Source organism: Sminthopsis crassicaudata, chromosome X (genome assembly GCF_048593235.1).
Source record: "Sminthopsis crassicaudata isolate SCR6 chromosome X, ASM4859323v1, whole genome shotgun sequence".
In the NCBI taxonomy this organism is placed as follows: Eukaryota; Metazoa; Chordata; class Mammalia; order Dasyuromorphia; family Dasyuridae; genus Sminthopsis; species Sminthopsis crassicaudata.
This window is the reverse complement of record NC_133623.1, coordinates 45,728,406-45,753,556: the sequence shown is the minus strand read 5'-3', so window position 1 is coordinate 45,753,556 and position 25,151 is coordinate 45,728,406. Positions and strand designations below refer to the sequence as shown.

General features: G+C 37.1%; 1 long non-coding RNA gene across 1 annotated transcript in view; it reads left to right on the top strand.

Moving 5' to 3' along the window:
• The window catches only part of LOC141548833 (uncharacterized), an 83,895-nt gene that overhangs the window by 37,009 nt on the left and 21,735 nt on the right, over nucleotides 1-25,151 (top strand). Inside the window, exon 3 of the long non-coding RNA XR_012484095.1 lies at nucleotides 11,707-11,772. This is a non-coding gene — a long non-coding RNA (uncharacterized LOC141548833). The remainder of the gene's footprint in view (nucleotides 1-11,706; nucleotides 11,773-25,151) is intronic.

Sequence of the window (25,151 nt, the reverse complement as noted above, 5' to 3'; positions counted from 1 at the left end):
GTGCGGGTGCGGTGGGGACTGGGAGGCTCCGCAGACCCATTTGGATGAAGGCTCTCCATTCACCGCAGTCTGATCAGGTCCAAGAAGGAGCCCTGAAGGGGGGAGCACAGTAGCAATAGGGAAAGCTCAGACAGCGGGAAATGCCCTCTGAAATCTGGGAAGTCCTGTCCCCTCTGGGGGATGCGGGAGAGCAGCCCCTCTTCGGGTTTCTGCAGAAGAAAGAGACTCTTCCCCACGCCAACTCACACTGATAGGAGGCTGAGGCTCAGTGGTCCTCAGTGCTGCTGACTCCATTACTCTCTTGGGACGGTGCGTAGGAGGACCTGATCCACTGGGGTCATCTCCAGTCGTCCTGACTGAAATTGGTCAGTTGGAAGACTTTCTTCCTTCCTTCCTTTTCTCCTTCCTTCCTTACTTCCTTGCTTCCTTCCTTCCTTTTTCTTTCTTTCTTTCTTTCTTTCTTTCTTTCTTTCTTTCTTTCTTTCTTTCTTTCTTTCTTTCTTTCTTTCTTTCTTTCTTTCTTTCTTTCTTTCTTTCTTTCTTTCTTTCTTTCTTTCTTTCTTTCTTTCTTTCTTTCTTTCTTTCTTTCTTTCTTTCTTTTTCTCTCTCTCTTCCTTTCTTCCTCCCTCTGTCTACCTTCCTCCTCCTTCCCTTCCTTCCTTTTACCTCTTGGAATCTTTACTTCCTTTCAGGGGTCAGCTCAGAACTGTCACCTACATACAGTATCTCCTCACTAAAGTTCTATGAGGGTGAAGACTATCTTTGGTAAATTTTCATCTTGTCCAGCACCCAGCCCAAGGCTATGAAAACCTATAAGACATCTCTGGTTTCTTCGGTGTGAGAAATTCCTGCTGTGGACCTTGGGTTCCTCATCAGTAAAATGAAGATAGTTACACTAAAGGACGTCAGAGGTCCCTTCTAGCTCTCAGTCTATATAATCTCGGATCCTAAGGTCCTATCATAATCTATCAATGACTTAACAGTTAATTGTCCTTGAGAAATGGACTTAGGCACTTAAAAGAGGAAGTGATTTGCTTAGAAAATTATATTAATACAACTGGGGAGTTTGTAAGGCAGGATTTTCAGGATTTGAACACAGATCTTCTTGACCCCTGTCCCCAAATGCTATCCACTATGTGAAAACCTGACTTTGTGTGTAGTTGGGACTTAATGCATGGTGACTGATCCCTAATAGTATGGTAGCTTGCCAATCAACTTGGGCACTAATGATACGCTAGAACACGTACATTTGAAATCTACAACTGAAACATGCTCACCTTGCCATGAATGATCATACAAACAGGGTCTCTATTTACTGAAGACATGTTTATGGAAAAACAATATTGCTTTCACTGAGTTTGAAGGGAATTGAGGTGTAGCAGTTGGTAGGGACAGTGGGAAGACGGGACATAATTAATGATGCCCTGATCCATTTTGCTGATTGAATAGGGACCCCAGCCCTCAGAAGGTTGCCAAGTGACAGATTAGCGCTCCACAGGATCACCAATGGTGCTTGCACTTGGAAACCATTACATTAGGTCTCAGACCATGCAAATCACTGGCAACAAATACAAACATCGGTAGGGATTACAAGAAGCCTGGGAGCCAAATTATTACATGAGATGTCTTTGGACTCATAAGATACAAAGAGGCAGTGCAAAATTATCCTTTAAACCCATACAAGCCAGGCTTCAGATTTTCAATGTAGAATAGTCATTTCTGGATTTGAGAAAGACACACACAGTTTCTACCCATGGAGCATACCTGGATATAACTGCTATCAATAAATCCAGCACCCATGGCTTTATCAGGGCACTCATTTCCCAGTGTAGAAGCTCTCTCCATCAATACAGATCATAATCTAGCTGTTATCTGGAGTCCTAGAGGGCTGCCCGAAGCTCAAAGATGGTAACTAGCTTGCCCCTGGTCATACAGAAAGGGGTTAGGAATGTATATTTCTCTCCCCACTACTGCAGGGGTGCTTCGGGGCAAGGATTATGAATGGGATATGGCATCCCCAGTATAGAGGAAAAGGGATTTTGAGCTACCCAGTGGTGGAACAGCTTCTCATTTCATTCCTTGGAGGCCATGATCCAGGCAGTCTGTACACACTGTTACATCAAGAAATGAACTTAATAAAATGGTCATCGAGGGCAATACCAGCACCAGCATCAAAAGCAGAAGAGTGGATGTCACTGTTAAAGTCACTCCATACAACCTGGTCCTTTGTGTAGCCCCAAAGATGCCCTTTAAGACTTCTTCTGAAGCTTGCTTCCTCACTTTCTTGAGGTCATCATGTTTGGTAGGTTTGCATAGGTGACAAGTCAGATTCACAATATATCCATTAATAACAGGGACATTGAAGACCATACCTTGTTGCTTCTCATTAAGATAAGATTTGACCTTGCCTACAGTCTTAGCAGAACCAATGGAAGCAGGGATGATGTTTTGGGCAAAGTCAGTGGTCTACTCTAGATGGCCAGAGACAATGTTTGGAAAGATGGGCCTTCCCATTGGGTAGTTTGGTCTGATTGAAGTGCATGTACCTTTAGGCAGATACTGCTGAATCAACAGACAACAATTCCTGGGGCAGCTGTGTGAAGTGCCAGCTTCTAGAACTTTCACCCCAAGAGGCAATGTAGAGGTCAATCAGCAGAGCAGAGGAAGATTCTGGAACCCACCACTACCCAAGATATGGGGCCTGGCCTAGTGACCAGACTTGGTCCCAAGATGTTGTGGTGGGCAGGAGGAGTAAGCATGGGTTGCGATTGTGATCACAGAGGCCCAGGTCCTATTGGCTGTGGGCACTCACTGGAGATCAAGGTCCCTGCTTTTGGTCCTGGGTCAGAGGGTGAGCTGATACTTGTAACCACCGAAGGACTGTAAGGGATATGAACATTAGCAGTGACAGTGTTGCTCGTGGCCTGGTCTCTGCTCAGGGCAGAGAAAAGTACCTGACGTTAGCTATGGATAGAGCTCCCAAAACAATAGCATGAAAAATCTGAGGCCTGAGACATTATTCCCTATACCTCAGGATTAGAGCCTCACCCTAAAACAAAGTTAACAGACAAGAAATAAACAGCTAAAAATGAATAAGCAAAAGAGAAAGAACTAGATCACAGATGGCTACTATGGTGATAGAGAAGATCAGGGTTCAAATTCAGAAGAAGATAGCGAAATTAAAACAATTACTTCTACTTTAAAGAAAAAACAAATGGTCACAAGCTATTCTTGGAAGAGCTTTAAAAGGATTTTAAAAATCAAATAAGAGAAATTGAGGGAGAAAATGAGAGTAATGCAAGAAAATCAAGAAATATGAGAAAAATTTCAACCAATTGGAAAAATAAATCCAAAAACTTATTGAAGAAAATAGCTCCTTAAAAAATAGAATTAGGCAAGGAGAAGTTAATGATTTCAAAAGACACCAAGAAATAATAAAACAAAATCAAAAGAATGAAAAAACAGACCATAACTGAGCAGAAAAGTTGACCTACAAAACTCAGGAGAAAGATCAGAAGGTAAACATTAAAGACCAATTATAAGGGATTTAATAAGGCCAAAATGCTTACTTCTTATTCGGAAAAATGTTATTTGTAATTCTTAAGAATGTTATCATTACTTGATTTCTTTTCTTTTTTTTTTTTTTTTTCTTTTTCCTCTGAGGCTGGGGTTAAGTGACTTGCCCAGGGTCACACAGCTAGGAAGTGTTAAGTGTCTGAGATCAAATTTGAACTCAGGTCCTCCTGAATTCAAGGCTGGTGCTCTATCCATTGCGCCACCTAGCTGCCCCTACTTGAGTAATTTGAAATAGCATACATACATAGAAGGCTTGGTGTTCAGTTGAGTGTGATGGGATAATCCTAAAAAATAAAATTGGGTAGGAAAAGACAAAAAAAAAGCAATTACTTCAGAGGAGGGATTAACGGAAGAACTTTCAGTGGAGCCAGGAATGGGTGGAGGGATGGTAGTGCTAGAACTTCTCATCAGAACTGAATTAAAGAGGGAATAATAATAATAACAATAATAATAATAATAAATATATATGTCCAGAAAGGTCTAAAACTCTTCTTTACTTACAGAGAAACAAGATGGCAAGGGAATAGGATAAGGGAGGAACTCTTAGAAAGGTATGCAGATCAAGAAATAGTGTAAGAAGGATAGGATAAGGAAAAGATTCTTAGAAGGGATAAGTATCAGGGAGGTAGTTAGAAGTACATTAGATGTTTGAGGAGAGATAGGGTAAAAAAGTTAAGAATATCAAAGGAATTACTGAAAAAAAAGAAGACTTTAGCAGTAAGGAATCTTAAACTATATTATAAGGCAATAATTAGCAAAACAATCTAGTGCTGGTTAAGAAATAGAACAGGGGAACAGAGTACACACACAATACATAGTAATAAATGATTGTAATAATCATTGATTGTGTTTGACAGATGTAAAAATTTAAGCTTTTGGCATAAGAATAATCTATTTCATATAAAAATTTGCTGGGAATACTGGAAAGCAGTATAGATGAGTATAGATTATTATCATACATTTATCAAGGTAAAGTCAAAATGGATACATAACCTAGGTAAAAAAGGAGATATAAGAAAATAAACCATATTATCAATCAGACTTATGGATAGGACAAACATTTATAAATATACAAGAGGTAGAGAGCATTGTGATATATAAAATGGATTATTTTTATTATATTAAATTAAAAAGGTTTTGTACAAATGAAATCAGTGTAGCCATGATTAGAAAGAAAGCAGAAAATTGGGGGGGAAATTCTACATACAGTTTTTTGGATAAAAGCCTCATATCTCAAATATATAGAGAACTTTGTCAAATTTATAAGATGAGTCATTCCCCAACTGATCGATGGACAAAGGATATGAACAGGCAATTTTTCCATGAAGAAATCAAAACTATGTATGATCATATGAAAAGTGCTCTAAATCATTACTAATTAGAGAAATGCAAATTTTAAAGATCAACTCATACTTATGAGATTGGCTAAAATGATAGAAAGGGGAAAATGACAAATGTTGAAGGGGATGTGTAAAACTTGGGACCCTAATACACTTGTTGGTGGAACTGTGAATTGATCCAACCATTTTGGAGAGCAATCTGGAATTATGTCCTAATTGATCTAGAAATACCACTATTTTGTCTGTTTCCCAAGGTGATCAAGAAAAAGGAAAAACAAGCTGTATGTTCTAAAATATTTATAGCAGCATTCTTTGGGATGGCAAAGAACTGGAAATTGAGAGGATGTTCTCAATTAGGGAATGGCTAAACACGTGGTAGATGGTTGTGATGGAATACTACTGTGCTATAAGAAATGATAAGCTGGCTGATTTGAGAAAAACATGGAAAGACTTGCATGAAATAATGAAAAGTGAAATGACTAGAACCAGGAGAACATTGTATACAGTAATGGCAATATTGTTTGAAGAACTATTGCGAATGACCAAATTATTTTGAGTGTTATAAATACACAAATCAGCGGCAAAAGACCTATGAAAGAAGATGCTATCTATCTCCAGAGAAAGAACTGATAAATAGAAATATCCATAGTATGGTTTTACATATTTTGAAATTTGTACATATACATTTATACATAGTATGGTTTTGTATATTTATACATCTTTGTCAAATGATAGTCTCTAATGCAGAGTGGGGGAGAAGGAGAGAGAGTTCAAATTTTAAAATGTAACAAAAATTAATTAAATTTAATTCAAAATAATCACAATTCATGGCTTATTCCCATAATAAACATAAGGGTAAATGCAAAAGAAGCAAAGAGAATGACATGTTTAGCTCCTCCCTTCAATTGAGTCTTGGCTTTTCCCATGGTAGCAAAGACAACAGCAGATCCTATTCTATATTGAGCTCCAGCATTTCCCGTTTAATATTGGTGGGATCATGCTCCTGGGAGATAGTAATGGCTTTTCCATTGATCATCAGCTTTTCATTTTTAGCCTTGACGGTACCCTTGAATTTGTCATGGATGGAGTCATATTAAAACATACGATTCATGTGGTTGAGGTCAGTGAAGGGGTCATCAATGGACAATGTATACTCTGTGAATGCAGCCTTGCTTATCAGATAGCCAATACAGCCAAATCCATTGACTCTTACCTTCACCATCTTGTCTCAGGGAAGTGGTTGCAGCAGCAGATCTTGCCACTGGGCTTGGAAGAAGAGCTGGGAATCAGTAACAGAAATTATTCATCCACTTGGTTTTTCCTATGTAGATAGACAAACCACATTCTTTTGAGTTTGGACATCTCTTTCAGGGAGCCTGAAATGTTTTAAGGATTAATGCAATTGAAATAATTTCCTCTTCAAATAGCATCTGGAAGACCTCACCATCTACAAGAAATCTTTCTTCACCCTATACTCTATGCTTGATCTCTTCCATCATAGTGGCAAAATATCTTTGGCAAGCAGGCCTCTCCTTCTTTTGTACTTCATCTAATGTTGATTATCAGAGATTCATTGAACAAGATTATTCCTTTTGTTACATCTTTCAAAGAATTGTAAATGATCTTGATATATGGATGGGAGATACCTTGCATAAAAGAAAGTTTAAAGTCCAGTTTTCTTCCACCAGGCCAAATGGTTTTTATTTTTGTTTTTTTTTTTTAATAATAAGCCAACGAGTACAGTGAAATCTTATATCTTTTATGTATTTCCATCAGTTATGAGATGACAAAGATGTGGCCCATTGTTGAAGATTGTATAAATCTGCTTGTTCCCTACTAATACCTATATTGTATGTGCCTTCGTTTTTTTGTAACCGTTTTGTATAAATGGGACAATTGGCATATAGGTCATGAGTTGTTGAGATCTGAAACTTTCCCCCACATTTTCAGGATATCCTTCTCCTTTAGATGGCTTGTGAATCAATCCCTCAGTACCTTTACAACTGTATTGTCTCCAGCATGGATCTCCTCCATGTATACATGATTCCATATAGCTGCTTTGTCTGATTTGGTTCCCGTTAGTGCTATTTTTACTTCCTCCCTAAGGACCTTAAGAATCAAGTTAAGGCATTCAGGCAACAGACAATAAGTATTTATCTGGCGATTACTATGTGCCAGCCACTGTGCTAAGTGCTGGTGATATATAAACAAAAAGCACAGTTTCTGCCCTCAAGGAGCTTATATTCAAATGGGAGGGGGGAAGAACATATAAAAGGAATCTGAAAACGGGGTGGATGTAAAGGCACCAAGTGCAGGGGCAAGGTAAAAATCTGGAAAGTAGCCTAGACAGGAATGAGACAAAGCTGGCTTGGGCATCCTCCTTAACAGCAGGCTCTGAATGGAACTATCCAATCAGAGAGAGCTTGGAGGGTACTTGTGATGTGTGAGTCCCAGGGCTGGAGTGAGGCTTCAGGATGAAGAGCTGGAGCATATAAGAGGAAGTCTGAAATGGAGAGGAATGCATGAAAGGAAGCTGCAATGGGAGATGAGGAAGGAGGAGGGACCTGAACAGGGACATGGTGAAATCCAGAGAATCAGAAGCACAGTCAGGAAAATGAAGCCTGACTAGCCTGGGTTCATCCCCAAAATGAAGACCCCTGGAAAGAATTATCAAAAGGGAGAAGGGGTGCAGCATGCTAAACGAAGGTCCCAGTGTAAAAAGATCCCAGGATGAGAAAAAATCTTAATCATGGTGATAAAGTTCAGAAGTTAGAAAAACGGGCAGGAAAGTGAAACACTGACATTCTGGGTCCATCTCAAAATGGAGGCCGCAGAAGAAATTCACCGATGGGAGGAGGCCAGTGTAGCAAAGGGATAGTCTAGGTTAAGAAGGCTTCCAGTTAGAGGTCTCAAGGTGTTCAAGTCTTAGTGTGATGTGGTTCGACTATCCTTGTATTTATTGCAACAGTTTCTGTAAATCTTTTCCATTTTTCTTTTCTTTGTAGTCCTTTTTCATTTTCATTCTTGAATGTCCTTGGGATGACTTTCTTTAGATGGATACATTGCCAAGCTTTCTTTAGATTAGTTTTATCCTCCATTACTTTTCTTTGATTTATGAAATGATATTGTCATAATTATCCATCATCTTTCTTCATAAAAGTTTACAGATGACTTTATATTCTAAGCAGATGTTGTCTTTGGCAGCCAACCCTTTCTGATTAAAGCATCTTCTGGGCTCTTTGGTCTCCTTGTGGTAGCTATTGGTTAAACTTCTGGATTAAATTATTGAATCATAGGCAATGAGGTAGTGCAGTGGAAAGAGTACTGAGTTTGCGCTGAGAAAACCTATGATATCCTGCCTAGGACAGATACTAGCTATGTATTCTGTCTCAGTTTCCTCATCTGTAAAATGAAGGTAATAATAGCGCCTACCTCCTAGGGTTGTTGTGAACATCAAATGAGATGATATTTATAAAGCACTTTGCAAACCTTGTAATAATATATACAGGCTAGCTATTACTATCACTATGAATTGTTGATGTCATTTCTCTGTTTTCTATTTTTTATTTTCAGCTTATTTAAATAATCTACCATTAACTTTTCTTAATTGGGAAATTGAGTGGATGTCCATCAGGTTAGAGTAATGGCTGAATAAGTTATGGTATATGAATGTAAGGGAATACTATTGCTCTATAAGAAATGATGAATGGGTTGATTTCAGAAAAAATCTGGACTCACATGAACAGATGGTAAGTGAAATGAGCAGAACCGGGAGAACATCATACACAGCAACAACAAGATTATGTGATGACGTGCTCTCCTGGCAGTTACAATTACTAGTCTGTCCTAGACCCACCAGAGTACCTTTGACCACTGTGTTTAGCAGTGTGAACTCTACCCGGCTCGCCTCCTCTGAGGCCTTCAAAGGTCTCTGGCCACAATCTCTTGAATCTATAGCTTAATAACCAGTAGCGCACTCAAGAACAGCCACGTGTAATCTTAAAAGCCTTTATTACACCATGATAGATTTAGCTCTTCCCATTATTACAGTGATCCAATTTAGCTCTTTTCCACAATGAGGGGATAAGACCTTGGGGTGGAAAATGCCATCCACATCCAGAGAGAGAACTATGGACACTGATTGTGGAGCAGAGCATAGGATTTTCCACCTTTTTGTTATTTGTTTACTTGTTTGGTTTTTTTTTTCTTTCTTTCTTGTGTTTTTTCCCTTTTGATAAGATTTTCCTTACACAGCATGACAAATAAGGAAATGCGTTTAGAAGAATTTTACATGTTTATTGGATTCCTTGCTGTCTTGAGGACAGGGAGGGAGAGGGAGAAAAATATGAAATACAAGGCAAATGTGAAGATTGAAAACTAATTTTTCATGTATTTGGAGAAATAAAACACTTTAAAAAAGAAAAAATTAAAAAGTTAACATGTGAAACATGGCAAAGTGTTTTCACCTTTTTGTTGTTTGTTTGTTTGTTTCTTTTCTTATGGTTTTTCCCTTTTGTCTGATTTTTCTTATACAATATAATAAATATGGAAATATATTTTAAATGATTGTACATGTATATAACCTCTATCAGATTGCTTTCTGTCTTGGGGAGGAGGGAGGTAAGGAAGGGAGAGAGAAAAGAAATTGAAACTCAAAATCTTACAAAAATGAATGTTGAAAACTATTTTTACTTGTAACTGGAAAAATAAAATACTTTTGAGAAAAAGAAATCTCAATTTTTCTTATAACTTCTGCTTTCAAGACAATTGGGCTTAAGTAACTTGACAAGGGCCACACAGTTAGTATGTGTTAAGTGTCTGAGGCTGAATTTGAACTATTATAACTTCTTATTTATTAAAATTTCTCTTCTTAGCTCTAATGAACTAATGGTCTCGTTAGGTACGAACAGCTGATTCAGAGAAAATTCAGACCCATAAGTCTTTTCCTGTCTGTTATAATGTAATAAATTTCATTCTTTGTGAGTTGTTTTGGGCGCTCTGATTGTCCAGTATCTAAAGATTATTTTTTTAGGAAGAAAGTGTCCATGATATAGAGCTGTGAGGCTTTTGTGAAATCTACAAGTCTTTGGTTTTTCTCTTTCCCATATACAACATATCCCAGAGGCCTTGGGGCAATTTTAAGCTTTAATAAGCTCAGGATGCCCTTTATTTCTTTCCAAACCTAATCTTTTCCTACCTTTGCAATGAAGTCAAGAAATATCAGGATGTATTTTGATCTGATTTGGAAGGTCTAGTCAAGTTTTCCATAGAATTTCTTGGCTACTACATACATAGAAACCAATATTGGTATGATAATCTTTCTGCAAATGTTACCATTAGTATTGCAGTACTTGATGACCAAATGCCCCATGCAATTATATTCCTTGTAGCTTTAGGGATTATGATGATACTCATTCCATTAACCCTTTCATTGCATCTTCAAGTAGGACCATCACTTCACCCTCTCATGTGGTTGTTGCAATTTCTTCTGTCTGCAACAATGTCAAGATTGATAGGCTTTAGATCCTTCAGTAAAAGTTCAATTCTTTCACTGGACATTGGACAAGAACCTCAAATTTAAAGCAGCTACAATCAAATTAAAATTTGTCAATGGTCTAAAACTATATATAATTTATTGATATTTAGAAAAATAAAAGGTTATATGTTACAGAAAGAAAAATATCCACTAAAGCTCAAGGAGAAACTAAACTAGCTTATGTGACACTCTGTGACACAGCCTTTCCAGTTCCATTTGTCCCAGTTCTGAACACTCCTTAGTTCATGTGAAGTCTAATCAGGAGCTGGTTTGCTCCAACAGGACTGCAAACTGATCTGAGTGGTTCCTTAACAGTAGGGTTTTCTCTATTTCATACACAGAAGGACTCAAATAGAGCTGGGACTGTTTTTTTTTAATTGCACTAGTCTAGGGTAGACAGATCCCGGAGACCTTTGAAAGCAGGATAAGGCTACTGATGGTACAAAGCTATGATTCCCATGGGAACTGTGTGCTCCACCTGTGGATTTCTCAGCTCTTCCGGTTGTTTCTGTCTGTGTGCTCCATCCACTTTGGCCCGGGGTGAGGAAAGAGACAAGAAGGAGAAAGGAAGGGTAATTGTTGCTTTAAATACAGTACCGAGAGAGGAGTTCTTGATTTAGTGACCAGTTCTCTTTGACGTAATATATAAAGAAACATATGGGGACTAAAGGATCAGTAAGAATAGTTCTTCATAATCCCAAAAGGGAAAGCTTTCAATATCTTTTTCCTTGACATGAGAGCTCTGAATTTTGGTTAAGCTCCAAGAGCTTTCCAGGTGAGCAGTATTAGGATCATAAAAGAAGGAAGGCTTAGCAAAGGAGACTGACTCTTGTGTTACCCACTATTAAATGTTCCCATGGCTATTGTGCTTTTGGGTTTACAAAGTGTGTTCTTCTATGGAAGTAGGACATATTGGATCCATTTTATTGATGAAGAAATTGAGAATCCCAAGATCATCCAATTAATGAAAGGACTGAGACTCAAAGCCAGGACTTCTGACTTTAACACTTGTGCCTCTTCCACTATATTGCCCCAAAAGGGAATGATGCAAACAGGGAAGTGTTTCCTCCTCCCAGGTATTGTTTTTGGTGAGGGATACCTGAAGAGTCTTAAAGAAGCTTTCTGACCTGGGCTCTGCCAGTGAATCTAGAGCTGTTTTCTTCTCAGCTGCTTTCCTTTGTGTTTCTTTTGGCCACTTCCCTTTTCTTCCCTCTGTTCAACAAGAGAAGAATTCTCCCCTTTCCTCTCTTTTAGGACTTCAGAAATGGGCTATTTCCGAAATTCTGGGCAGCGGAACACCACGGAAATACAAACATCAAGGTAAGAAGAGAATCCCAAGATCTGTGTGTGCAGGGGGTCCCTAATTCCCAAACTTTCCTGAAGTCTTGCCTCCCTTTTGTATTATAATCATGCTGAATTCACCTGCTTTATCTAAGACCCAGGCAAATAGCCAGATGAACAGATCACCAGTATCAGAGTTGTCTCTGCTGCTGGCTTTTATGCACAATTAATCATATTCTACAGAGATAGCAGTGTGTGATTAGCACCAGGAACACTAGCTAAATACTATATATGGGCTCTTCTGTGCTTTTATTTCCATGCTGACAGCTCTTCCTGCTGTGTGTGTGTGTGTGTGTGTGTGTGTGTGTGTATGTGTTGTGTTCTGGGAGGAGGGGGGAAGAGGGTTCCTGATAATTCCAAGTAGCCCTGTTTACTTCCCCCTCTGACTCAAGTTCCCCTTTTGTATATATTGACACGAAATAATAGATTATAGTTGTTGGGATTTGGGACGTTCTGACTTTATTCCCCAGAGACCTAGTCTCCTTAAATGGGAATAATTATTGCCACATGAGCAGAAACAGAGACACCTGTCTGCCATCCCATAAATTCCATGGAGGTTAATGAAGCTGGAAGTGGTAAGGAGAATGCTCCAGCTGTCAAGATTGGGAGTGAGACTTCTATCCCCTAGCTTCCATGGAAGCTAATGAGGGTAGCAGCAGCATGAGGAGTTCCCAGCTCAAGGGAATTTGAGAGAGCTGGGGAAATAGGGCAAGTCGGAGCACAGCTATGCATCTGTCTTGTCCTGGAGTATCACAAATCACATTACCATTCTTTGCCTGACTGGACCTCTCATCTGTTTTCTGACACTGAACAATCACAGACTCCGATCCAGACCTTGACTTTCATCAGCCTCTCTCCCCTCCTTTGCTGCTCTCATAGCCAATCTCCGATTTTTAACCTTCCTTCCATTTTGGACATTTCTTAGCATTGCCTCCATTCCTTTCTATCTGATAGGCCTTTCTCCTGATTAAACAGAATGCTTCCGTATGTCCAAACCTGATCTGAGTTGGAACCTGCCCAAGATGGGAAAGGGTTCAAGCTGCAGCTTGGGACTTGCCCAACCGTACCCTGATTAGGCCCCCTGATCTGGATCTGGTGCTGTACTGCCCCATAAACTGGAAATGAGCCATTGATTCAAGATAACGTTCAAAGCTAGGACCAATGTTTTGAAGGGCTTTGGTTAAATTAATACAAACTATTTTCATAGCACCACACGTAGAACTGCTGCAGTGGAGGGCATACCAAATATCCCAGTTTGGGTTGCTTTCTCATTATAATCCCTTGTGCCAAAGGCTTGGGTGACAATTGGTACTATTCTTTTCTCCCCAGGACTTCCTTCTGTTCTAGGTCCCTAGTCCTTACATCCATAAGCTATTAAAAACTTATCCATATTACAATATAATAAATGAAATTATATGCCGAATAATCATGAACAAAAGCAAATGTTAGCCATAGTGCAGACCCCAGTTGTCAAGATACAATTTTGCTTCTAAACAGAAGCTCACATTTGGATTTATAAAGACTGAGTTTAATATATTGGATTTAACATTTATTTTAACATGTTTAACATATATTGGATTACTTGCCATCTAGGAGAGGGGGTGGGAGTTAATTTGGAAGGGTCAATATTGAAAAATTATCCATATATATGTTTTGAAAATAAAAAAGGTTTAATATTAAAATGAAATAATTAACTAATTAATTAAGGCTTACTCTACTGGGGGGAAAAAAGACTGAGTTTAATCTTAGTTATGATTTTTAAATAATCTCTTTTGGGCTCATTTTGTTCTTGCCCACAGCTGCTTCTGGGAAATCTTGGAATATTGACTACAACTTATGTCAAGTCCTCACACATGTGTAATAGAGCCTAAAGCTCCTAGACAGTACTTAGGGTGATAATATACATATCAGGTACAGGATAGCCTTCACTTCACAGAAAAGATAGAAAAGACATAAATGATTCTCTATGGCCCATGAGGAATTTACACAAATTCTCTTCCTTCTCTAGTAAATCCCACCTTTCAACAGGGCCCTGAAGTCCTTCAGACTCATAGTACTACTCTATAAATTGGACTCTCTTTGGAAGGGAAATGCACTTGTTGTTTGCTAGGCAAGAAGCCCCATGACATACAGGTAATTCTCATTTTCATCTCAAGGACTATTCAGGAATACAGCTTTATGGGTACTTCCCTGAGAGCTTATACCCTCATAAAAAAGAAAAGGCCTTGGAAGTACTACGGAATCAACCCCTTTTCTATCATCTATATACCTCCTAAATAACTCACAATAATAGCAGAAAACAAACTCCAGGTCTTTTGCTCCCCAATATTGCTGCTTTAGCCCTTTGATGTGCTTCCTCTAGTGAAGGAGATAGTGGAATAGAATGTTCCTGATTACTGTCTCTCTTTCCAAGAAGCTGGTAGTCCAAGAATTGCCCCCTCTCTCTCTAGGAAGCATGAGTTGATTCTCCTTGAACTTGGGGTTCTTAGCAAAGAAAAGCAAGATTGATATTACCAAAGAAACTGTACCTCTTCTCTTCAGGAAGCTTGGATCAATAATGCTTGGTATTCTTCTAGGAACCTGGCATTCAGGGATACCCGTCACTCAGACTAGGTTGTCCTCTTGTCCATCTACAGCATCCTTTGGGCATAGGGATCATTCCATCGTCTCTTCAGGGTTAGAGCCAGAAATGTGATGTCTAGAGAATATTCTTCTCAGCCTGAATGGATGACAGTAATGTAATTATCTGAAACAGATATGGCAATGAAAATTTATTGAAGAATTCCTCCAGTACATAGAGAATCCAATTGGATCGCCTCACATTAGGATAAGTAGGTTGACTTCATAAACTCAAAAGCACCAGGGATTCAGAGAGGTTTGGGGCTCCCTAAAAGGGATGAAGCACTTGGGGTTGATTAAAGTTTTTAAGTCAACAAGCAGTATTTTTTTTTCTTTTTTATGGACCAAGTATTTCCAACAAGTTATGTGGACTTATGTATGAGTAATACAAACAGTACAGGTCTACTTAAAAGTAACAAAACAAAGTAAACCATGAAAATGGGGATGAACTCCCTTAATGGGCTCTAGGCCAGAGCTATCAACCTTGGGCTAGTGCTATTGGCCTTTGTGGGCCATGCTTCCAAGTGCAGCCAGAATCAGATTCAAATGTAGTTGGAAAATATTTAACAAAAGAAAAAAAAATACAATAAAACATAGATAATATTACATTTTAAAGCTAAGTCAATATATTACCCACAGGGATCCTTTCATGCAATTAGTGGTCTTCTTTTCTATTTCAATTTGACACAAGTGATCTAGGCAAATTGCTAGTATTCTGGGGCTAAAAACAAATCAATGATCATAATAGTTGGAGGACACAGCAATATAGTAGGCATTGGTACATAAATATTCAAATATCAGAAAGTTTATTTAAAGAAACTGACTGAACTTCTAAAGATGACACCAGAAAACTATATAAAACATATATATATATATATATATATATATATATATATATATATATATATATATATATATATATACAAAGAATTGTTAAAATACTATTTTTTTCTCCATTGGATCCCTGGTATATTAGGAAATCCAGAAAAAGAGATCTGGATGGAAAGAGAGTACCTCATGGATATCCTGCAAATGAATAGAGACCCAAATATGTTCTAGACAATACCCCCTGCAATATAGCATCCCCTTAGCTCAGCACTTATAGGTTTGCAAGTTGGGGGGCTATGACTATATAAGGGATTACTGATAGTGAAGCTCTTTTTTATACGTCCAGCACAAAGACCACAAGGACCCTCTCATAACAGTCTGAGTCAACTAGTTTATCCCTAATCCATTCACCCTGAATTCAGAATGGCTCAAATGGACATATACATACCTCTCAATAGGAAAATAAAATCAAAATCCCAAAGTTTTACTTCCCTGTTAGCTTATCAAATTGCTCAGGGATCTCTCTCCAATATCAACAACCATATGAATATTACAAAACCTAGGGCCTAATTTTATCCCAAGCTCTTAGCTTTTAATAAAACAAAATGAAAAGAATTATTTGAGTAGAATGTATGATTATTGAAGGTAGGATACTTAATTTTTAACTCGAGATTCTCAGAACTTCATTATACCTGAAATACTGTAAGTATTTAATAAGTGATTGTTAAGTAGCTGCCTTGAATTAAAACAACAACAATAATCTGTGATACTGCAATTTGAAGAATCAGGCATATATGATACTTTTATTGTGTCCCCTTCTCTAGGGATGCCTAAAGGTCCACCCTCTTCAGCCTTGTTTCTTTCTGCTTTTTCTATAATCAGTATGCATATAATTCAAATTCCACTTATTTACCTTGCTTCGTCTTCTATAGATCTGTCCATGTTTCTTTGTATGCTTCATATTTGTTGCTTTGATGGCATTATAATGCTCTATTACATTAATAATTTATTTTGCTTTTCTCTTTTTGTGAAACATACAGGATTATGAGTGTGTATATGTGTGTGCGTACTATCACAAATAGAGCAACTTTAAATATTTCTGTACAAACAGGTCTTTTTTCCTATTTTTATGCTTTTTTTGAGGGGAGCATATTCTAACAGTGAAATTACTAATTCTAAAAGGTATGTGTAGGTGTGTGACCCTTATTACATAGTGCCATATTGTTCTATAAAACATTTTGCTAGTATTTGGTCTCACTAAGAGTATTTTCCCCTTTTCCCATAAAACCTCTAGCTTTGTACTTTATTTTTTCCTTCTATTTTTTTTGTCATTCTATTGGGTATAAGATGGTATCTTAAGATTATCTTGCTTTTAATTTCTCTGATTTGAACATCATTTGAACATCTTTTAATTTAGTGATTAGATTTTTATATTGGCTCCTTTATAAATTGTCTTTTCATGTCCTTTGACTAAGGCTTGATTGGGGAATGTATATTTTTTGTTTTATATAAATGCTCTGATTCTTGATAAATTCTGAATATCAGGTCTTTGTCTGACAGTTTTACTTTAAATATATTTCCCTATTTGTTTCTTTTGTTTTAATTTTAGAGATATTGTTTTCTGTTGTTTAAAGTCTTTTAGTCTTTGGTTACTCAAAACCATGGCTTTGGTCTGTAGTTTTGACTAATAAAATGTGCCTATTCACTATAGCTGAGACAAATACATTATTCTCTTTCCTTCCATTGTCTCTAATTTTAAAAGTATTTACAACATTGATCCAGTTAGAGAAAACTCCATGATTTTTTTTTTCAGAAACTCAAAAGTTTTTTTTGAACCTTGATACCGTGAGAAGGCAATAATGAATGTCTACTTATCACCAGTTCAAACAGCAGCCCAGTGTCTTAGAAACAATGAATTAAGTGCAGGAAAGCAATGTTTGATGTTACATGGTGTTAAACTTTGTTTTATAATGTTTTGGGAGTCATTGCTCCACTCTACATTCTCCCTCACTCCCCCCCCCCAACTAAATGCTTGTTATCTTATTGATTTTATTTCCATAACAATTCTGTTCCCATCTCTTTACTTATACAACCACTTTCTTAGGCCAAGTCTCCCTTGGACTTTTGCAGTAGCCTCTTAATTAGTTTACCTGCATCCATCTTCTCCTTTCTCCAATATAGCTTCCAAATAGTTAATAACAGTAATAGCTGACATTTATACAAGTCTACTGCATGCCAGGTATTATGCTAAGCAATTTGCAAATATTATCTTATTTGATCTTCACAATGACCTTAGGAGGTAAGTGTCATTATTCATTCCATATTACAATTTAAGAAACTGAGGCAGAATGACATGTCCAGGGTCACAAATCTAGTATCTAAATCTGGATTTGAATTCGATTCTTCCTGGTTGTTCTATTCTCTATTCCACAGCTGTCAAATTGATATTTCTAAAGCAATGGAATATATTCTGCATCACTCTCCTACTCAAGAAGCTTCAACGACTCCCTTTTGATTTTGGATAGAATACAAATCTTCCTTGGCATCTTCACAATGTGGTTCCAGTCTATATTTTTGGACTGATTTTACATTATTCCCCATCATCTGCCATTCTCTCATCTGGCCTAATTCTTATACTTCATACATAAACCTCCCATCTCCCAATTCCATGCCTATGCATAGGCTTTCTTACACAGCTAGAATGCCCTCTGACCTTACTTTTGCCTCTTAGAATCCCTAGGTCTTCCTGAGGTCCAGCTCAAATGTCAACTCTTATAAGAGATATTTCCTGGTCTCTCTGTCTCTTCCTCCTTCCAAGTTATTTGTGCTCTTTTCTTTTCCCTTCCTTCCCCACTCTTTGTATTTACTTGTATGCAGGGTGTCCCGAAAGTCCTAGTGCAGTTTAAAGTTTTAATAACATAAAACAGCATTAAGATATTTGGGACACCCTGAAAATTCTGTATTTATTTAAGCCTGCATGTATTGTTTCCCCCGGAGAAAGACAACTCTTTAAACACAGAAACTGTCTCACTTTTGTCTCTGTATGCTCAGAACTTAGCAAAGTATCTGATACACAGTAGGTACTCAAATAAATGCTTGTTGATTTATTGTTTCATGTAGATTCTTATTTTTTTCTAGCTCTATAAAGCAGTTGTGGGCAGTTTGGTATGGCACTGAATAAATAAATTAAGTAGAATTGTCATTTTTATTATATTAGCTCAGCCTACTGGTGAACAATTGATTATTTTTCTAGATGCTTAGATCTGACACAAAAGTGTCTTGTAATTGTGTTCATATAGTTCATGACTATGTCTTGGCACGTAGATTCCCAAATATTTTATATTGGCTATGATTATTTTAAATAGGATTTCTCTTTCTCTCTCTTGATTCTGGGCTTTGTTGGTAACATATGGAAATGCTGATGATTTTTGTGGATTTATTTTTTTTATCCTGCTACTTTGCTAAAGTTATTGATTGTTTCTAGTAGTTTCTGAATTGATTCTCTAGAATTCTCTAAATATACCATCATAACCATCTACAAAGAGTGATAGTTTTGTTTCTTCATTACCTAATCTAATTCCTTCAATTTCATGAAGATTTTAAAAACACATTTTATTTTTTTATTATTTTGTTATAGCTTTTTATTTACAAGATATATGCATAGGTGATTTTTTTTAGCATTGACCCTTGCAAAATCTTCTGTTCCAACTTTTGCCCTCTTTCCCCCCCATCCCCTCCCCCAGATGGCAGGTAGACCAAGACATGTTAAATATGTTAAAGCATATGTTAAATAATATATATACATATATACATAACCATACATTTATTTTGCTGCACAAGAAGAATCAGACTTTGAAATAACGTAAAATTAACCTACGAAGGAAATCAAAAATGTAAGCGGACAAAAACAGAGGGATTGGAAATGCTATGTAGTGGTTCACACTCATTTCCCAGAGTTCTTTCACTGGTTCTATTCATTATTGAACAAATAGAACTGATTTGGTTCATCTCATTGTTGAAGAGAGCCACATCCATCAGAATTGATTGTCATACAGAATTGTTGTTGAAGTATTTAATGATCTCTTGGTCCTGCTCTTTTCACTCAGCATCAGTTCATATAAGTCTCTCCAGACCTCTCTGAAATCATCCTGTTGGTCATTTCTGACAGAACAATAATATTCCATAACATTCATATATACAATTTATTCAGCCATTCTCCAATTGATGGGCATCCACTCAATTTCCAGTTTTTAGAAAAGGGCTGCCTCAAACATTCTTGCACATACAGGTCCCTTTCCCTTCTTTAAGATCTCTTTGGGATATAAGCTCAGTAGTAGCACTGCTGGATCAAAGGGTATGTACAGTTTGATAACTTTTTGAGCATAGTTCCAAATCACTCTCCAGAATGGCTAGTTGTATTCACAATTCCACCAACAATGTATCAATGTCCCAGTTTTCCCATATCACTTCCAACATTGAGCATCTTTTCCTGTCATCCTAGCCAATCTGATGGGTGTGTAGTGGTATCTCAGAGATGTCTTAATTTGCATTTCTCTGATTAATAATGACTTGGAGCATCTTTTCATATAGCTAGAAATAGTTTCAATTTCTTCATCTGAGAATTGTCTGTTTGTATCCTTTGACCATTTATCAATTGGAGAATGGCTTGATTTCTTTTAAATTAGAGTCAATTCTCTATATATTTTAGAAATGAGGCCTTTTTCAGAACCTTTGACTGTAAAAATATTTTCCCAGTTTATTATTTCTCTTTTAATCTTGTCTGCATTAGTTTTGTTTGTACAAAAGCTTTTCAATTTGATATAATCAAAATTTTCTATTTTGTGATCAATAATGATCTCTAGTTCTTTGGTCACAAATTCCTTCCTCCTCCACAGGTCTGAGAGGTAAACTATGCTATGTTCTTCTAATTTGTTTATAATCTCATTCTTTATGTCTAGACCATGAACCCATTTTTGACATTATCTTGGTGTATGGTGTTAAGTGTGGGTCAATGCCTAGTTTCTGCCATACTAATTTCCAATTTTCCCAGCAGTTTTTGTCAAACAGTGAATTCTTATCCCAAAAGCTGGGGTCTTTAGGTTTATCAAACACTAGATTATTAAAGTCATTGACTATTTTGTCCTGTGAACCTAACCTATTCCACTGATCAACTAGTGTATTTCTTAGCCAATACCAAATGGTTTTGGTAACTGCTGCTTTGTGATATAGTTTTAGATCTGGTATAGCTAGGCCACCTTCATTTGATTTTTTTTTTCATTAGTTCCCTTGAAAGTCTTGACCTTTTATTCTTCCAGATGAATTTTGTTGTTTTTTTTTCTAGGTCATTAAAATAGTTTTTGGGAGTCTGATTGGTATAGCACTAAATAAATAGATTAGTTTAGGTAATATTGTCATAATATTGTCATCTTTATTATATTTGCTCTATCTAGCCAAGAGCACTTAATATTTTTACAATTGGTCAGATCTGACTTTATTTGAGTGGAAAATGTTTTGTAGTTTTGCTCATATAGTTTCTGATTTTCCCTTGGCAGATACATTCCCAAATATTTTATACTATCAGCAGTTACTTTAAATGGAATTTCTCTTTGTAACTCTAACTGTTGGATTTTGTTAGTGATATATCAGAATGCTGATGATTTATGTGGATTTATTTTGTATCCTGCAACTTTGCTAAAAGTTTGGATTATTTCTAATAGTTTTTAATAGAATCTCTGGGGTTCTCTAAGTATACCATCATATCATCTGCAAAGAGTGATAATTTGGTTTCATCATTACTTACTCTAATTTCTTTAATATCTTTCTCAATTCCTATTGCCAAAGCTAGCATTTCTAATGCAATATTGAATAGTAATGGTGATAGTTGGCAACCTTCTTTCACTCCTGATCTTATTGGGAATGGTTTCAGTTTATCCCCATTACATATGGTGTTTACTGATGGTTTTAAAAAGATGCTACTGATTATTTTAAGGAAAAGTCCATTTATTCCTATACTGTTTTTAATAGGAATGGATGTTGGATTTTATCAAATGCTTTTTCTGCATCTATTGAGATGATTATGTGGTTTTTGGTAATTTGGTTATTGATATAGTCAGTTATGCTAATAGTTTCCCTAATATTGAATCAGCCCTGCATTCCTGGTATAAATGCTACTTGGTCATGGTGTATTATTCTGGGGATGATTTTCTGTAATATTTTTGCTAATATTTTATTTAAAATTTTTGCATCAATATTCATTAGGGATATTGGTCTATAATTTTCTTTCTCTGTTTTCAACCTATATGGTTTAAATATCAGTACCATGTCTGTATCATAAAAGGAATTTATTTGGTAGGAGTCCTTCATTCCCTATTTTTTCAAATAGTTTATATAACACTGGAGTTAATTGTTCTTTAGATGTTTGGTAGAATTTGCATGTAAATCCATCTAGTCCTGGGGATTTTTTCTTAGGGAGTTGATTAATAGCTTGTTCTATTTCTTTTTCTAAAATGGAACTATTTAAACAATTTACTTCCTCCTCTGTTAATCTGGGAAGCCTATATTTTTGAAGGTAGTCATCCATTTCACTTAGGTTATCAGATTTATTGGCATAAAGTTGGACAAAGTAACTCATAATTACTGTTCTATTTTTCTCTTCATTAGGGGGAAGTTCTCCCTTTTCATTTTTAAGATTAACAATTTGATTTTCCTCTTTCATTTTTCCAATTAGATTTGCCAAAGGTTTATCTATTTTATTGGTTTTTTCATAAAACCAACTTAGTTTTATTATTAATAGTTTTTTTTTTACTTTCAATTTGATCAATTTTAATTTTAGAATTTCAAGTTTAGTTTTTGATTGAGGGGTTTTAATTTGCTCTTTTTCTAGCTTTTAAAGTTGCAAGCCCAATTCATTGATCTTCTCTTTCTCTATTTTATTGAAGTAAGCCTCTAAAGATATAAAATTTCCCCTTATTTCTGCTTTGGCTGCATCCCACAAATTTTGGTATGTTGTCTCATTGTTGTCATTCTCTTGGGTGAAATTATTGATTGTGTCTATCATTTGCTGTTTCACCCATTCATTCTTTGGGATGAGATTATTTAATTTCCAATTACTTTTTGGTCTATTTAACCCTACCTTTTTGTTGAATGTAGTTTTTATTTCATCGCAATCTGAAAAGAGTGTATTTACTATTTCTGCCTTTCTGCATTTAATTTTGAGGTCTTTATGTCCTAATATATGGTCAATTTTTGTATAGGTTTCATGAAGTGCTGTGAAGAAAGTGTACTCCTTTCTATCTGCATTCAGTTTTCTCCAAAGATCTATCATACTTTCTAATATTTTCTAATATTCTATTTACCTCTTTAACTTCTTTCTTATTTATTTTGTGGTTTGATTTATCTAATTCTGAGAGTGTAAGGTTGAGATCTCCTACTATTATAGTTTTGCTGACTATTTCTTCTTGCAACTCTCTTAACTTCTCCTTTAGGAAGTTAGATGCTATACCACTTTGTTCATATATGTTTAGTATTGATATTGCTTCATTATCTATGCTACCCTTTAACAGGACATAGTTTCCTTCCTTATCTCTTTTAATTAGATCTATTTTTGCTTTTGTTTGATCTGAGATAAGAATTGCTATCCCTACTTTTTTGACTTCACTTCCTTGAAGCATAATAGATTCTGCTCCAGCCTTTTACTTTTACTCTGTATGTATCTCTCTGCTTTAAATGTATTTCCTGTAGATCATTATATACTTCAACAACAATACTATATGATGATCAATCCTGATGGACATAGCCCTCTTCAACAATGATCTCAACCACCCCTGTTCCTTGTCCGCTCAGTGTGCTAGCCTCCATGTTCTGCGTACCTGCCTGTGCTGACCTCCTCCTGCTGATCAGGACAATCCTTTTCTGGTGATCTTCCAGATTATCTTTGGCTGGTAATTTGTTGTACTCCCAATATTTGTGGATTTTACCAGTCAAGCACTATTTCTGAGGCTGAATTTGGTAACTAGTAGTGAAGGTAGAAGAGGAGCTTAGAAGGACATGTGTGTCTTCTCTGCCATCTTGGCTCCCCCCCCCCCAAGCTTAAAAGACATTTTAAAACTGCTTTTATCTTGATTCATTTTTGATAAAAGAATTCTAGAGCAAAATTCCAAAGGATCATGTTCTTTTGTACTGAAGGGCTCAATAAGGGCTTTCTTAATTCCATTCACTTTGTTCTAGTGATCCCTTATTTCCATCCCATCTGATCTAGTGTCTTAACCCTACTTATCAAATGTCATAGAGATGGTACTTTTCATGCAACAGTAAACTATCCTCCTACCCTTTTTGTTCCACCTTAAATACCACTTTCTCTCCAGTCTGCTCACTGCCCATTACTGCTAAGTAAGGCTTGCCCCTAATTTGGAAACTGCCATTTTGGGAAATCTGCTTTTGATGGATGACCAGGTATAGTAGCAATAAGGACAGGTGAAACACAAAACACTAGCATCTGCATCCAAACTCTTCAGCTTAGTGTGACTTTGGGAAAATCAGTTTCTGTTCCCAAGCCTCAGCTTTTCCCTATGGAAAATAAGTATACTGTCCCTGTCTACCTCCTGGGACTGTGGAGGGGGAGAACAAAAGACATCCTAGGTATCAAAGAGTTTAATTGTAAAGCTCTAGGGAAATGTTGGATTTTATCCCATTAACAAGGAGTTAGTATTAAAGATTTGGCCAAGGAAGCCTCAGTTGCCACGTGCCAGTTCTGGCCCAGCAGCCTTCCAGTAGCCATTTTGGAAAAACATTGGCAAGCCTGCTGCTTTGCATCACTAGTGGTAATAAGCCTTCCTGGAAGAGATTAGATATTGTTCGTGATGGATCATGTTGTCCAGTGAGTCACTGAGTGGGCAGAGAATGCACAGGCAGTGAGGGGAGTTTGGTCCAGCCTTTTAACTCCAGCAGCCTGAAGCTCTCTGTTCCTGTTGACAGACCAGGGAAACCCCAGGGGTTCAGCAGAAACAGCCCTACAATTCTAAGCAAACAGAGGATGGAGCCCTGGAGCTAGCTGATCTTGTGAACTTGGAAAGAAAGAAATAGGCAGCAAGCTCAAAGCCTCTGGTCAAATGGAGAATCTTTCTCAAGTTTTTCCATACGGTCCCTGAGCAGAGGAGATATTCACTTAATCACAGAACCTTGGACTTGAAAGGTACCTCAGACACCATCTGATATAACCTGGGCCTAAATAAAAATCATTTCTAAAATATCTTGAGCGAGTGCTCATTCTTGAAACTGCTTCAAGAGAAATGCATGATAGGAATCACATTGCCTCCCAAGGAGGCCCATCCTGCTTTGGGGTATCTCGAATTATTCTTTTGCCTTGCCTCAAACTGAAATCTGCCTTTCCATTATTTTGACCCATAGGTCCTAGTTTTCTGCCCTCTGGGGTCAAGCAGAATGAATCTGATTCTTCTTCCATGGTCCTTCCCATACTTGAAAGCTCTCATGCCCTGCTTAAATCTCCTATTAAACCCATCCAACTCTTTCAACTCATCCTCGTATGGCCTGGCTTCCCAACCTCTGGATGTTATCCAGTTTCTTCAGCTAATGGAGGAGGCCTTATTGTCTTGCAGCAAAATCATCGCTGGGTCTGGTGACAGACATTCACAGGCTTCTCAAGTGAGAAGGGACTCTGCAGGACCTCTCCTCCACTCTCCTCACTTGACCAGGCTCAGTAGGGTTAAGTGATTTGCCAAAGTTAAGCCAGAAAAGCAGATGAGTAGCTGATCAGGGGATTCAGACACATGGGAGTCTAAAGAAGAACAATAAGTCAAAATCTCCATGGTGGAGAATATTAGAGAGCTGACACTTTTTTGGACTCAACCTGATTCTCTGTGGAATAAAGTAAAAGCCCCAGGATTTGAATCTCA